Below are 12,518 nucleotides of genomic sequence, written 5' to 3'. Positions count from 1 at the left end.
CACTTGAGCCACAGCTCAAGCCTACCCCTCCTCATCTGCCCCCCTCCACCAACTAGTTATTTGGAAATAAGAGTCTCACAGGCTTTCCTACCTACACTGGCTTCAAATTGAGATCCTCAGATCTCAACACCTGAGTAGTTAGTATTACATGTATGAGCTACAAGCACCTGGCTAGACAAATCTTTCAGACTTTATTTACATAGATTTTATGTAACTTAATATAACCTAAAATGATTAGATAAATTATACAGCTTTTCGGCCTCCTTTCTAGTGCTAATGACAAATCAAGATGATATTTACTATCCTTGTTGGCAAAAATACCAATAAAGCGTCTAGAGGCAACTTATTTGTATATATCTGTAGTCCAGTATGTTTTATATGGTAGAGTCATATCTCTCTGAAGAGAGGACACAATACAGGTTCAGGGCCAACTGAAGTTATCTTGCTCAGTCCTCCTTCAGGGTCATTGCAGAGCTTCTTCAACAGCTCTGTTAAGGTAGTGAACTCTCTCAAGAGAGTACATTGTGAAATGTCCAAAGAACAGAAGTCTAGGAGGAAGATGAGCTAAAGGAAGATGAAGGATGTACTCAGTATTCACTGCACATGCTGGTATTTCCACCAGCCCCCTCCCTGCTTATTGAAAATAGCCACTTCTCCTTACCAGTTGACGAGCTGCCATGGAAAACACTGAATTACACAATTTTTCTTTTTTTTGAGGGGGGGTCTGGTCGTGGGGTCTGAACTCTGGGCCTGGGCGCTGTCCCTCAGCTCTTCAGCTCAAGGCTAGCGCTCTACCACTTGAGCCACAGTGCCACTTCTGGCTTTTTTCTTTTTGCTTATGTGGTGCTGAGGAATCAAACCCAGGGCCTCATGCATGCAAGGCAAGTGCTCTACCACTGAGCCACCTTTTCAGCCCTACACAGTTTTTCTACTATGTTTTTTCCACTATACTGTGACAAAAGGGATTCTAAAATCACTCTCATGCTTACCAGAAACTGTCCCACATCTATCAAAACATAAAGTAGTTAATATTTTATATGGTAAGAACATCATTTACCACATTATTATCAAGTGCAAAGCTAGGGAAGGCTATAGAAGCTGACTACCAAAGCAGGGAGAGGGAACAGCAGATCACAAGACCATTAAGCATCATCCAAATGAACAATGTCAATTTAATTACCTCTGAAAGGGAAAAGCTGTGAAAACTGCAGTAGTTGGTACGAGTGACAGTTAAGTTTAAGGTGAGTTTTTGGGTTGCTTTTCAATGAAGTGGAGATATCACTCTAAGTTATATCTGATCCCAGCACTCAGAAGGCTGAGGAAGAACTGAGAATTCAAGTGCAGTCTGGGTAGACAGCAAGTTCAAGGCCAGTATGGGCTACACAGTGAAAACTTATCTAAAAAGAAGTGGTGCTGCCTGTAGTCCTAGCTACTTGGGAGGACTACAGTTTAAGGTCAGCCTAGACAAGAAGTTTGAGAGAACTCATCTTGAGCAACCTCATTTCAACCAATAAAAATCTGAACGTGTGATTATATAGTTGTAGTTCCAGATATTTGGGAAGTACAAATAGGAAATTTGCCATCCAAGCTGGCCCAGACATAAATGTAATACCCTATTACTCTATTTGGAAAATAAGTAAAAAGGGGGGTGTGGCTGATTCAGGAGTTCTGGATTGTAATGATTTTTCTGTCACTAGAGGGCAGTGTTGAGTTTCCTAATGCAGGAATTACCAGGGCAAAATTGTGAGATCCTATAGAGAGCTCATCAGAACTAGATCCTAATTTTGCCTCCACTAATTGCTCATTGCTGCTTTGCATCATTTTGAACTAAGTCTTTCTATGTAAAATGTGGTTCATATTTATACATAGTTACAGGCAACAACAACAACAAAAGACCTATGAAAGTCTCTTCAAATGGGAACCTAGATGGCCTTATTGAGTAGGGGATAATAAAGCAAGGTTTTGTTATTATCTAGGGAAATAGAGGGCAAGCATGGTTAACATTGAGATTGTGTAATATGAATTCGGCTTCCATCAATGTCTAAGTTTGATCTTTCATGATAAAGGCTGGCTTATGTTCCTCTTCCATATTACATGTTCCATGGTCATCATTCTCTCATCCTGACTGCTCAGGGATGTTTTCTTTGTTCCAAACCACATGAGAGTCAGTTCATTAACATGAACTCCTTACAATGACACAGATCTTGAATTTTTCTACCTTTCTATCATCAATATCTAATTCTAAAATAGAATGAGTATGTGGTGTTTTGCTTGTTTTTGTTATTTAGTTTAGGCTGGACACCAGTGGCTCACACCTGTAATCCTAGCTACTCAGGAGGCTGAGATCTGAGAATCATAATTCAAAGCCAGCCAGGGCAGGAAAGTCCATGAGACTCTTATCTCCAATTAGCCATCAGAAAAGCCAGAAATGACTTTGCTTTTGCTGTGGTTCAAGTGGTGGATCATTAACTTTGAGTAAGAAAGCTTAAGGACAGAACCCAGGCCCTGAGTTCTAGCCATAGGATTGGCACACACACAAAACAGTGTTCAATGTTTTCAGAAGTGGTGAGGTGTGACTCAAAGTAGTAGAAAGCTAGCTAGTAGAAGCTCAGGGATAGCACCCAGTTCAACAACAAATATCACACATATATATTGAAGCCAGCTCAAGATTTTTGTCTTTAGCTTTATTAGTATATAACTGTCTCTTCTAGTGCATAGACAGTAAGATCTCTGCTTAGTGTCTTCAGCTTCACAGATGTTTTAGTCTGTGAACCCTGGGGCTTCCCACTGTGTGACATTCACATGCAGAGGGAAGGCCTCCCTTTCCTGCAGCTTCCTGTATGTTATGTTCCAGCAGCTTCTGTCACCTTCTTGCAGCTCAGGCAGGCTCTTCCCCCAACCCCCCCAACCCCTTGGACTCCACCCCCCTACTCCAGCCTTATCCTCTCAGGTCTCCTGCCTGGGACTGCCTGAATTATGTACAGTCAGAGTCCTGCAGATTAAGTGATGCCTTGGGTAGGATTATATCCAGAAAAGTTCCTTCTCCCATAGTCCAACTAATTCTCTCTTAAAAAATCATTTTGGCCATTTCTAAGGTCTTCATAAGTCCTTTATGGCTGAATGCTGATGGCTCACACCTATAATCCTAGCTACTCAGAAGGCTGAGGTCTAAGGATCTTGATTCAAAGCCAAATCAGGCAGGAAAGTCTATGAGACTTTTCTCTCCAGTTAACCACCAATAAGCTGGAAATAGAGCTCTGTGAGAGAACCAACTTTGATTGAAGAAAGTGAAAAAGTTAAGAGACAATGCCCAGGTTCAAGTCCAGGTATGGGAACAAAAATTAAAATCTTTTATCCTCTATTTGGCTCAGTGTTTAAATACTGTCTGTGGGAAGGGTAAATTTGTTAGAATCTTTATTATAAAGATTAGAACATCACTCAGTTGGTATTCCTAGGTTGTAAAATGAGCTGAACTAAACAGAAATAGTGGCTTAAAGATACCATGCCTCTTTAGATTTTATCTAAACCTTCTAGCACCTTTTTGTAAATTTGAAAAGATACGTAGAAAAATAATGTCAGTAGTCTATTTTCTTCAACTCAACTGATTGCAAGTGTTACTATTTCTACAAATTACCAGTACAACATTAAGATGCTTTTCATTATTTTTACATTAAACCTGCAGTACGGATAATGGATTTTCAGCAGCCTAATTTAGGTGCTAAATCTTCAACAGTTTAAAAGAAATAATGTACTATCAAAACCATAGTTAAGTTCAATAAAAATCTTTAGAATGGTTCTATTTTAGTTGGGCTTCAACACAGGGCCTAGGTATTGTCCCTTAGCTCTTTCACTCAAGGCTAATGTTCTACCACTTTGGACACACAGCTCTACTTCTGGTTTTCTGGTTAATTGGGGATAAGAGTTGTATGGACTTTCCTGTTCGGACTGGTTGTGAACCACAATCCTCAGATATAATCCTCCTGGGTAGCTAGGACTACTAATAGGCATGAGAAACTAGCTCCTGGCATGTTTAAAACTTTTAAGGTAAATCAACAGAAAATAAAATAAAATTCAGTCACATGTTAAATGTCCCCAGGTGCTTGTGACTATTGGCTACCGTATTGGACAAACTAGGCTTGGATGACAAGAAAGGATTTTTTTTTATTTTTATTTTTGCTAAGCAAAGGAGCTTTTCTAGAAGATTTGACGTATAATGTTACAGAAATTAAATCTAATATGCCTGTAATCACTTTTAGGAAATGCAAGAAATAAATTATGTCTTTAAATATTTTAATATCTATGGGGCAAAAAAAGTTCCCTATGTGGGAGGCTGAGTATGGGAGGATTGTGATTTGAGGACAACTTGGGCAGAAGCTGGATGTGGTGGCACACAGCTGATGATAGCTAAAAGTAGGCATATCTGTCTATGGATCATGCCAAGGTGGAAAGTGAGACCCAAGGCTTCACTGCAACCAGTCAGAAATCTGGGCAGGCAGGTTGGGTAGTACCATGCCAGTCTAGGAAATACAAAGCCCTGAGTTCAAACTCTATTATGGAAAAAACAAATATTCCCCCATTTTACAAAAATCTTTTGCTAACAGCAAAGCCAAATTAGTTTGCATAATGTACATCATTTGTGTGCAGAATATGTCAACAAATTACTGTTGTTTTAATAAAACACATGTTCCTCCTTCTATGAATTTGCCTTTTTGGGATTCAAATTTAATAATATCCTGGCTATAAAAGCCCACTGTAAAAGTGTTCCTTTTGTAATTGTTGACTGAATAATTAGAATGATGATGTTGACTGTTTAAAAAATGAACTTTTGGTATTGTGGTTATAATTGCCTTCACTCCTGAGACAGAAGAGTGCTTGAATTGACTGAGGTGAAATTCCAGCTTGGTGAAATAACTCTCATAAATGGTGTTTGACTGTGGGAACTAACATGTAGTTACAATTCAAATTTAAATAGATAAAATGTTTTCTTTTTCCAATTTGAAAAAGGACCATAGGGGTACTATCTGTTCCTGAATCAAAATAGGAAACCCAAGGAGGACTTTCTGCTTTCTACCACTCAGGATGTGTGGGAGGAATTCTTAGTAACTATAGCAGAGGAGGGGATCATGACTGGGAAGATTTTTTTTAAGAGGGGAATCTGTGCATGTGTAAGATTGGCATCCCATAATGTAAGTATGAATGAGATGCGACCTGTGTGCATGAGGCCCTAGTAGGACTTTATTGCCCAAAGGTCAAGCTAAAGGCACAAGAGGTTCCACTACACACATACCTCAATTTCCATTAGAACTGGCCTAGAATTGTAACCACTCCCTGACCACAAAGGAAGTGGCATGGGAGGTACTGGGAAAGAGGAAGAGCTCAAGGTGTTTAGGCAGCCATGACTAGGAGAGGGGTGTTGACCTGTGCATTCTTTCTCCTCCTCGTCCTCGTCCTTGTCCTCGTCCTCGTCCTCGTCCTCGTCCTCGTCCTCGTCCTCGTCCTCGTCCTCGTCCTCGTCCTCCTCCTCCTCCTCCTCCTCCTCCTCCTCCTCCTCCTCCTCCTCCTCCTCCTCCTCCTCCTCCTCCTCCTCCTCCTCCTCCTCCTCCTCCTCCTCCTCCTCCTCCTCCTCTTCTTCTTCTTCTTCTTCTTCTTCTTCTTCTTCTTCTTCTTCTTCTTCTTCTTCTTCTTCTTCTTCTTCTTCTTCTTCTTCTTCTTCTTCTTCTTCTTCTTCTTCTTTCTTTTTCTTCTTCTTCTTCTCTCCTTTCCCCCTTCCCTTCCCTGAAAGTATTCCAGCCACCCCATATTTGGGAAGTAAGTCTAAATTTATTGATAATGCTAAGTTTTGTGTCTGTATATGCTTTGTAAAATAAAACAAAAAAAGTCTTATGCATTGCTTGTCAAAAGATGTGTTTTTTCTCTTTGAAAGACTTAACTCTGAGCTGTCTCAGGACAGCACAATTTCAGACGTCTACACTCCTGTGCATCTGTTGGTCTGCAGAGGTGACAATAAAGACTCCTATAATTTGGCTTATTAATTGTGGCATCTTTTGTTTTGTTACTGATTGGGTTACAACACTCAGAGCTCAGCCTCCTAAGTAGCTATGATTACAGGTGGGAGCTACTGCCTTTCTGTTCACATGAAATAAGCATGCAACTGTTTCAAGTCAAGTACACTGATGGGAGAGATTGGGAGAAAAAATCTGGGGTTTACAGGGTGGCTATCAGATGAATGATTCTAAATCACAGAGTGGAGACTGATTTATATGTAATCAATTTGGATTTGCTTCCCCATCTTTAAGTGTAAGAACCAGCCAGACAGTTCATGTCTCTACAACTATCTGAATTCAGTTCTGAGTCTCAATTTTTTAGTTGCCAAGTGTTGGGGTCTCCCTCTCCTTGTCTCAAGAGGTAACACTGATCAAAACATATTGTATTCACTTATTAAATGGAAGCTCCTATGTATAACTACCTAAAGATAATTCTTTAAAAAGAAAATTTTTTAAAAGAGGAAAAAACTTTAGCAATGTGACTTAAGTAGTTAAAAAGGAAAATTTAAAAGGCCATACAAGGTGGCCAAAGCAGGAACTTGTAACAGGATGTAACTAATATAACGAGATAGGACTTAATTAAAATAGCTTTTTATTTCAAAGGTTATACAAAGTTGTATGAGAGAAAGAAACCAAATTTTGACCAAAGATTGTAACTCGTTTTTTGTCCTAGGACTTGAACTCAGGGCCTGGGCATTGTCCCTTCCTCAAGACTAGCATTCTAGTACTTTGAACCACAAGTCAACTCCTGGTTTGGGGGTGGGTAATTGTACATAAAAGTCTCACAGACTTTCCTGCCAGGGCTGGTCTCAACCTATGATCAGATCTCAGCCTCCCGAATAGCCAGGATTACAGATGTGAAGTACCAGCACATAGCTTGAAGACTGTACTTCTTATACCCCTTTCCCCAGTTATGTATTCAAAGCTACTGATCCTGTCTATATCTCTGAAGAAGGGCTGAAGTGCTGTCTTCCCCCTTGTCTACAAGATAATAAATTTCCTTTCTCTCACCTTCACTGTGTGTCTTTATTTGTTTTATAAGGACAAGAGGCTGGAGCTGGTGTGTGGAATAGCTGGAAATTGGACCTAGGGTCTCCTATGCAGTAGCACACCAGCAATTCCTTCTACCATCAAGCTGTAACTTGAATGATATACCTGAGGGACAACCACATATGTCAAATGTCAGGTTTCTGAATGGAAGATTGTTTTGAATTTTCTTTTGCAGGTTTTGTTTGTGGAGATGGCTGTAGTGGCATGCATGACCAGTTAAATTTCCAAGAGGACAAATGGGTAAGAGTGAATGGGGGAGGGGGGACAAGGAAGAGATGTAGGTGCTGCACAATTGCGCCTGCAAAGCTCTGCCATGGTTGCAAACATTCAGGCTTGGCAGCCAGATAGGCTTGTACCCGTAGCTGACTGGGTATATCTGCTTCCCGTTCTTCTCACCTGAGTGCTACTGATTCCAGCTTTGACAGCTACACTCTACTCAACCTGAGGAGTAAGATGAATCTCTACTTATGGCACTCTGTGAAAGTTTGGAGAACCAGACCTCAGTTGTTTGGCACGGGACCACTGTCCATCCAGGCCTATGGATGGCACTGGCTATATCAGGCTCTAATTAGTCCACAGTTGTGTTCAGCCGAATGACCTCTGCCGGGAACACTCAGAATGCGGTTCTGAGTTATTGCAACATAGGAACATTTCACTGCTTTCCAGGCTTCTTAGGAAGAATTCCAGAAACTTGCAGCCGGCAGGCCTCTGGGTGTCTTGGGTGAACATCTCCTTGTAATTCCTCCATGGTTTCTTCTACCCCCGTGAAGTTTGGCAAGGGTACGTAGTTTGCATTGCTGCACAATTGCGCCTGCAGAGCTCTGCCATGGTTGCAAACATTCAGGCTTGGCAGCCAGATAGGCTTGTCCCTGTAAGACACTGCCAGCGGACTGGGTATATCTGCTTCCCATTCTTCTCACCTGAGTGCTACTTATTCCAGCTTTGACGGCTACACTCTACTCAACCTGAGGAGTAAGGTGAACCTCTACTTATGGCACTCTGTGAAAGTTTGGAGAACCAGACCTCAGTTGTTTGGCACGCGTCCACTGTCCATCCAGGCTTATGGACGGCACTGGCTATATCAGGCTCTAATTAGTCCACGGTTGTGTTCAGCCGAATGACCTCTGCCGGAAACACTCAGAATGAGGTTCTGAGTTATTGCAACAGAGGAGCGTTTCACTGCTTTCCAGGCTTTTCAGGAAGAATTGCAGAATCTTGCTGCCAGCAGGCCTCCGGATGTCCCGGGTGAACATCTCCTTGTAAATCCTCCGTGGCTTCTTCTCACTGGATTCTATTTTATGGGAATAGTTTGCAAGATACATAGAAGCCACATCTTGAGAGGTCAAATTGGGAATCTTTTTTTTTTCTTTTGGTCAGGTGTGGGGCTTGAACTCTGGACCTGACCACTGTCCCTCAGCACTTCAGCTTAAGATGAGTGCTCTACCACTTGAGCCACAGTGACAGTGTCATGGAATTTCCTGCCTGGGCTAGCTTTGAACTGTGATCCTCAGATCTCTATCTCCTTAGTAGCTAGGATTATAGGTGTGAGCCACCAGCGATTGGCTGGGAGTTTTAGTAAAATGTCGGTGTCTACAGGTAGACTCCTGTCCCAAAGACCTGCAGCCCAGAACAGAGCTTGCACAAAGCTTTTAAAGGCAAAAACCATGTTGTGGGTGGGGACAAAGCTCACCACAAGCTAACCATATAGGATAACAATCAGGGGTGAGCATTCTCTACAGCAAAACTTTCCTGGGACTAAACAGGATGACATGTATGAAATCCAAAAAATGTCCTGTCTCACCTCTAGGCTTTTCAAGAAGGTTCCCGTAACAAGTTCTCTTTTGGTTGTTGTTGTTGTCAGTCATGGGTGCTGTCCCTTGAGCTTTTTTGCTCAAGGGTAGCACTCGACCTCTTTTGTTTTTTTTTGGTCGGGTCATGTGGCCTGAACTCTGGGCCTGGGCGCTGTCCCTCAGCTCTTCAGCTCAAGGCTAGTGCTCTACCACTTGAGCCACAGCGCCACTTCTGGCTTTTTTCTTTTTGCTTATGTGGTGCTGAGGAATCGAATCCAGGGCCTCATGCATGCAAGGCAAGTGCTCTACCACTGAGCCACCTTCCCTGTCCCCACTCTACCTCTTTGATTCAGTTTTTCTGATTGTTAATTCGAGGTTATAAATCTCACAGACTTGGGGGCTGGGAAAGTGGCTCAGTGGTAGAGCGCTTGCCTTGCATGCATGAAGCCCTGGGTTTGATTCCTCAGCACCACATAAGCAAAAAGAAAAAAGCCTGAAGTGTCGCTGTGGCTCAAGTGGTAGAGCATTAGCCTTGAGCTGAAGAGCTGAGGGACAGCGCCCAGGCCCAGAGTTCAGGCCCCACAACCGGACCCCCCAAAAAAAAAGTCTCACAGACTTTCCTGTCCAGTCTGGCTTTGAACCACAGTCCCCAGATCTCAGCCTCTTGAGTAGCTCCATGTACAGGTGTGAGTCACCAGTGCCCAGCTTGTATATAACTCTTGAGTGTGTTTTGTCATCTGCTTGTCACTGTATGCTCAGATAAGCCATCAAAATTGAGAACAATAGCATTAGGTGTGCTCAGAAAAAGAGCCTGTTCTCCTGTGAGTGATTTCATGACTTTCCCCAGGGGTGGCCAGACCTGTACTCAGTCCACAGAGACACCATGGCCTTCTTCTGATGGACTCTAAAGCATGAAGGGGGAGCCCCATCACCAGCTGCACTTTGTGGACATTATTACCCATGTGTCCAGAGTCACATAGGATACCCTGCTCCATGGGAAAGAAAGGGAGGGAAACTCCAACACTTGGCAACTAGAAAATTGAGACTCAGAACTGCATTTCGTTGGATATAGAGCAATGAACTGCTTGGCTATTTCTTACACTTAGAGATGGGAACAAAATCCATATTGATTACACTCAAACTAGTTTCTACTCTGTAGTTCAGAATCATTCATCTGATAGCCACACTGCAAGCCCCCAGATTTCTTCTCCCAATTCTCCCTTCAGAGGCCTTGATTGGAAACAGTTCCGTGCATATTTGATGTGAACAGAAAGGCAGTGGCTCCCACCTGTAATCCTAGCTACTCAGTAGGCTGAGGTCTAAGTATACTGGTTTGAAGCCAGCCCAGATAGAAAAGTCTATGGGATTCTTATCTCCAACTTTTGAGCAAAAAGCTAAAAATAGAGTTTACTCAAGTGGTAAAATGCTAGCCTTGGGGCAAAAATCTAAGGGACAGCCAGCCCTTGGAGTTTAGTCCCTGTACTAGAATAAAAAGAAAAGGAAGGAAGGACAGGGAGGAAGGAAGGAAGTAAAGAAGAGGGAGGAAGAAGGAAAAAGAAAAAGGGAGGGAGAAAAGAAGAGGGGGTTAGAGGGAGAGAAGGAGGGAAGGAAACCTAGTCTCATATGTATCACTATGGTTCTATCTCTAGCCAAGTAATTGCTTCGTTCAGAGACCTGGAGGAAGTTAATACTCTTTAAAGGTCCTGGCAATGTAAACTCTTTCACCTTTACAAATGCATTTCCATTCTGCTGAAGAGAAAGGGTCTGTGCAGGAGCTCTGGGGTAGATGGAATGGATGCAGTCCTTCTCTGCAAACATCATTTCTACTTTGAGGTTCACTGGAGACCTCAGTAATTACAGCCATTTAAAGTGAGTTGGCAAAGAGGGAAATCCAATAACACAACTGCCATGAGAAATTAATCTACATGTTAATACTTTCACATCCCAGACTCCTCTGGGCCCAGGGTTTGAAAGAACTGTAGCCGACTGCAATGTTAGCAGAGGGAATTGCTAGTCAAGGGCACCCTGAGAAGAGATGAAGATCTTGTTCCTGATAGGATGGAATTCAATTAGAAACTGGTCACACCCCACCCAAGTTTTTCAAAGCAAACCAGTCTATGGCCTTTCCCTGATGCCTATGCCCAACGTCCAACAGAGACAGACATGTGGCATTTTCTGTTTCTTTTTGGAGTCCAAGGTTGGGAAAAGCATGTACTCAGATAGGACAATGGGAGAACTGAGCGTCCACATCAGGATACCCATATATATATATATATATATATATATATATATATATACCAAAAACTAATGGACAACAAATCAAAAGAGCTGCTTTTGCTAGTACTCTGCTGCTGCTTCTGTTCTGTTCTGTTCTGTTGCTCTAGCTACTGAGCCAGTATGGTGGAGTGGGGATTTTGCTGATTGACTGTCTCCCTTTTCATGGACCCTGTTGATTGGTTGTCTCTCCTACAGACCATGGTTGGAAACTTCCATGCATGGGGAATATCTTGGGAGCATCTTCCACTTAGTCCATTTCTTGCTCTTGGTGCACCTGGTCATTTTCTCCTGGCTATTGTGATTTCTCTGTCCACCATGTTTCCTTAAATGGGGTCTCCACACTGACTTCCATCTGACAGCTATAGAAACACATGTTCCTCAATTGGGAATGTCTTCCTAAGTCTACCTGTCCATCAGTGGGAACCAGTGAACTGGTTAGCTCTGTGAGTGAGTCGAAGGCATCTGTACTCAAATACTCATGGCAATGAGAGGAGTTGTTACCATTTGGGAGTGAATTTCATACATGCAATTGCAAAACCCTGTATTCCCTAACTTCAAGAAACATGTTTAAGCATGATTGCAAATGAGAAACAGTTGTAATGAAAATCAAATTCAAGAACATATGTTGCTTTTTTACTTAAATGTTATTTTATTTAAAGATAAAAGTGAAGCAGGTGTTAGTACAATGTCAAGGACACTGAAGACACAGTTCTTCAAAAAATAGCCATCTCATTCCTGTCATCCTAGCTAAACAAGAGGCTGAGATCTAAGGATCATGGTTCAAAACCAGCTACAGCAGGGAAATCTATAATGTTCCTATCTCCAATCAACCAGGAAAGAGCTGGAAGTGATTCAAGTGACAGAGTACTAGCCTTGAATAAAAAATGCTAAGAGATAGCACCCGGCCCTGAGTTCAAATCTTAGTACCAGCAAAAAAGAAAAGAATAGAAATGGAGAGAGGGATTGGAGAAAGGAGAAGGAGAGTGGGGAAGGAGGAAGGGAGAAAAAAAAAGAGAGGAGCTTTGTTGTGTTTGAGTGATATGTACCTAAAATGACACATGATAGGAAAGTAGCCCTGAGAAAGGAAGGGAAGGAAAGGGGAGGGGTGTAATAAAGAGTTTTGTGGGACTGGGAAAGTGACTCAGTGTAAGAGTTCTTGCCTTGCATGCATGAAAACCTGAGTTCTATTCCCCAGCACCACTTAAGCAAAAAGAAAAAGCCGGAAGTGGCACTGTGGCTGAAGTGTTAGAGTGCTAGCCTTGGGCTGAAGAGCTGAGGGACAGCACCCAGGCACAGAGTTCAGGCCCCACGACCAGACCAAAAAAAAAAAAAGAGTTTTGCTGTATTTGAGCCATGT

Source organism: Dipodomys merriami, unplaced genomic scaffold (assembly GCF_024711535.1).
Source record: "Dipodomys merriami isolate MVZ:Mamm:240054 unplaced genomic scaffold, mDipMer1.0.p SCAF_2301, whole genome shotgun sequence".
Classification (NCBI taxonomy): Eukaryota; Metazoa; Chordata; class Mammalia; order Rodentia; family Heteromyidae; genus Dipodomys; species Dipodomys merriami.
This window is presented reverse-complemented; position numbering follows the sequence as displayed.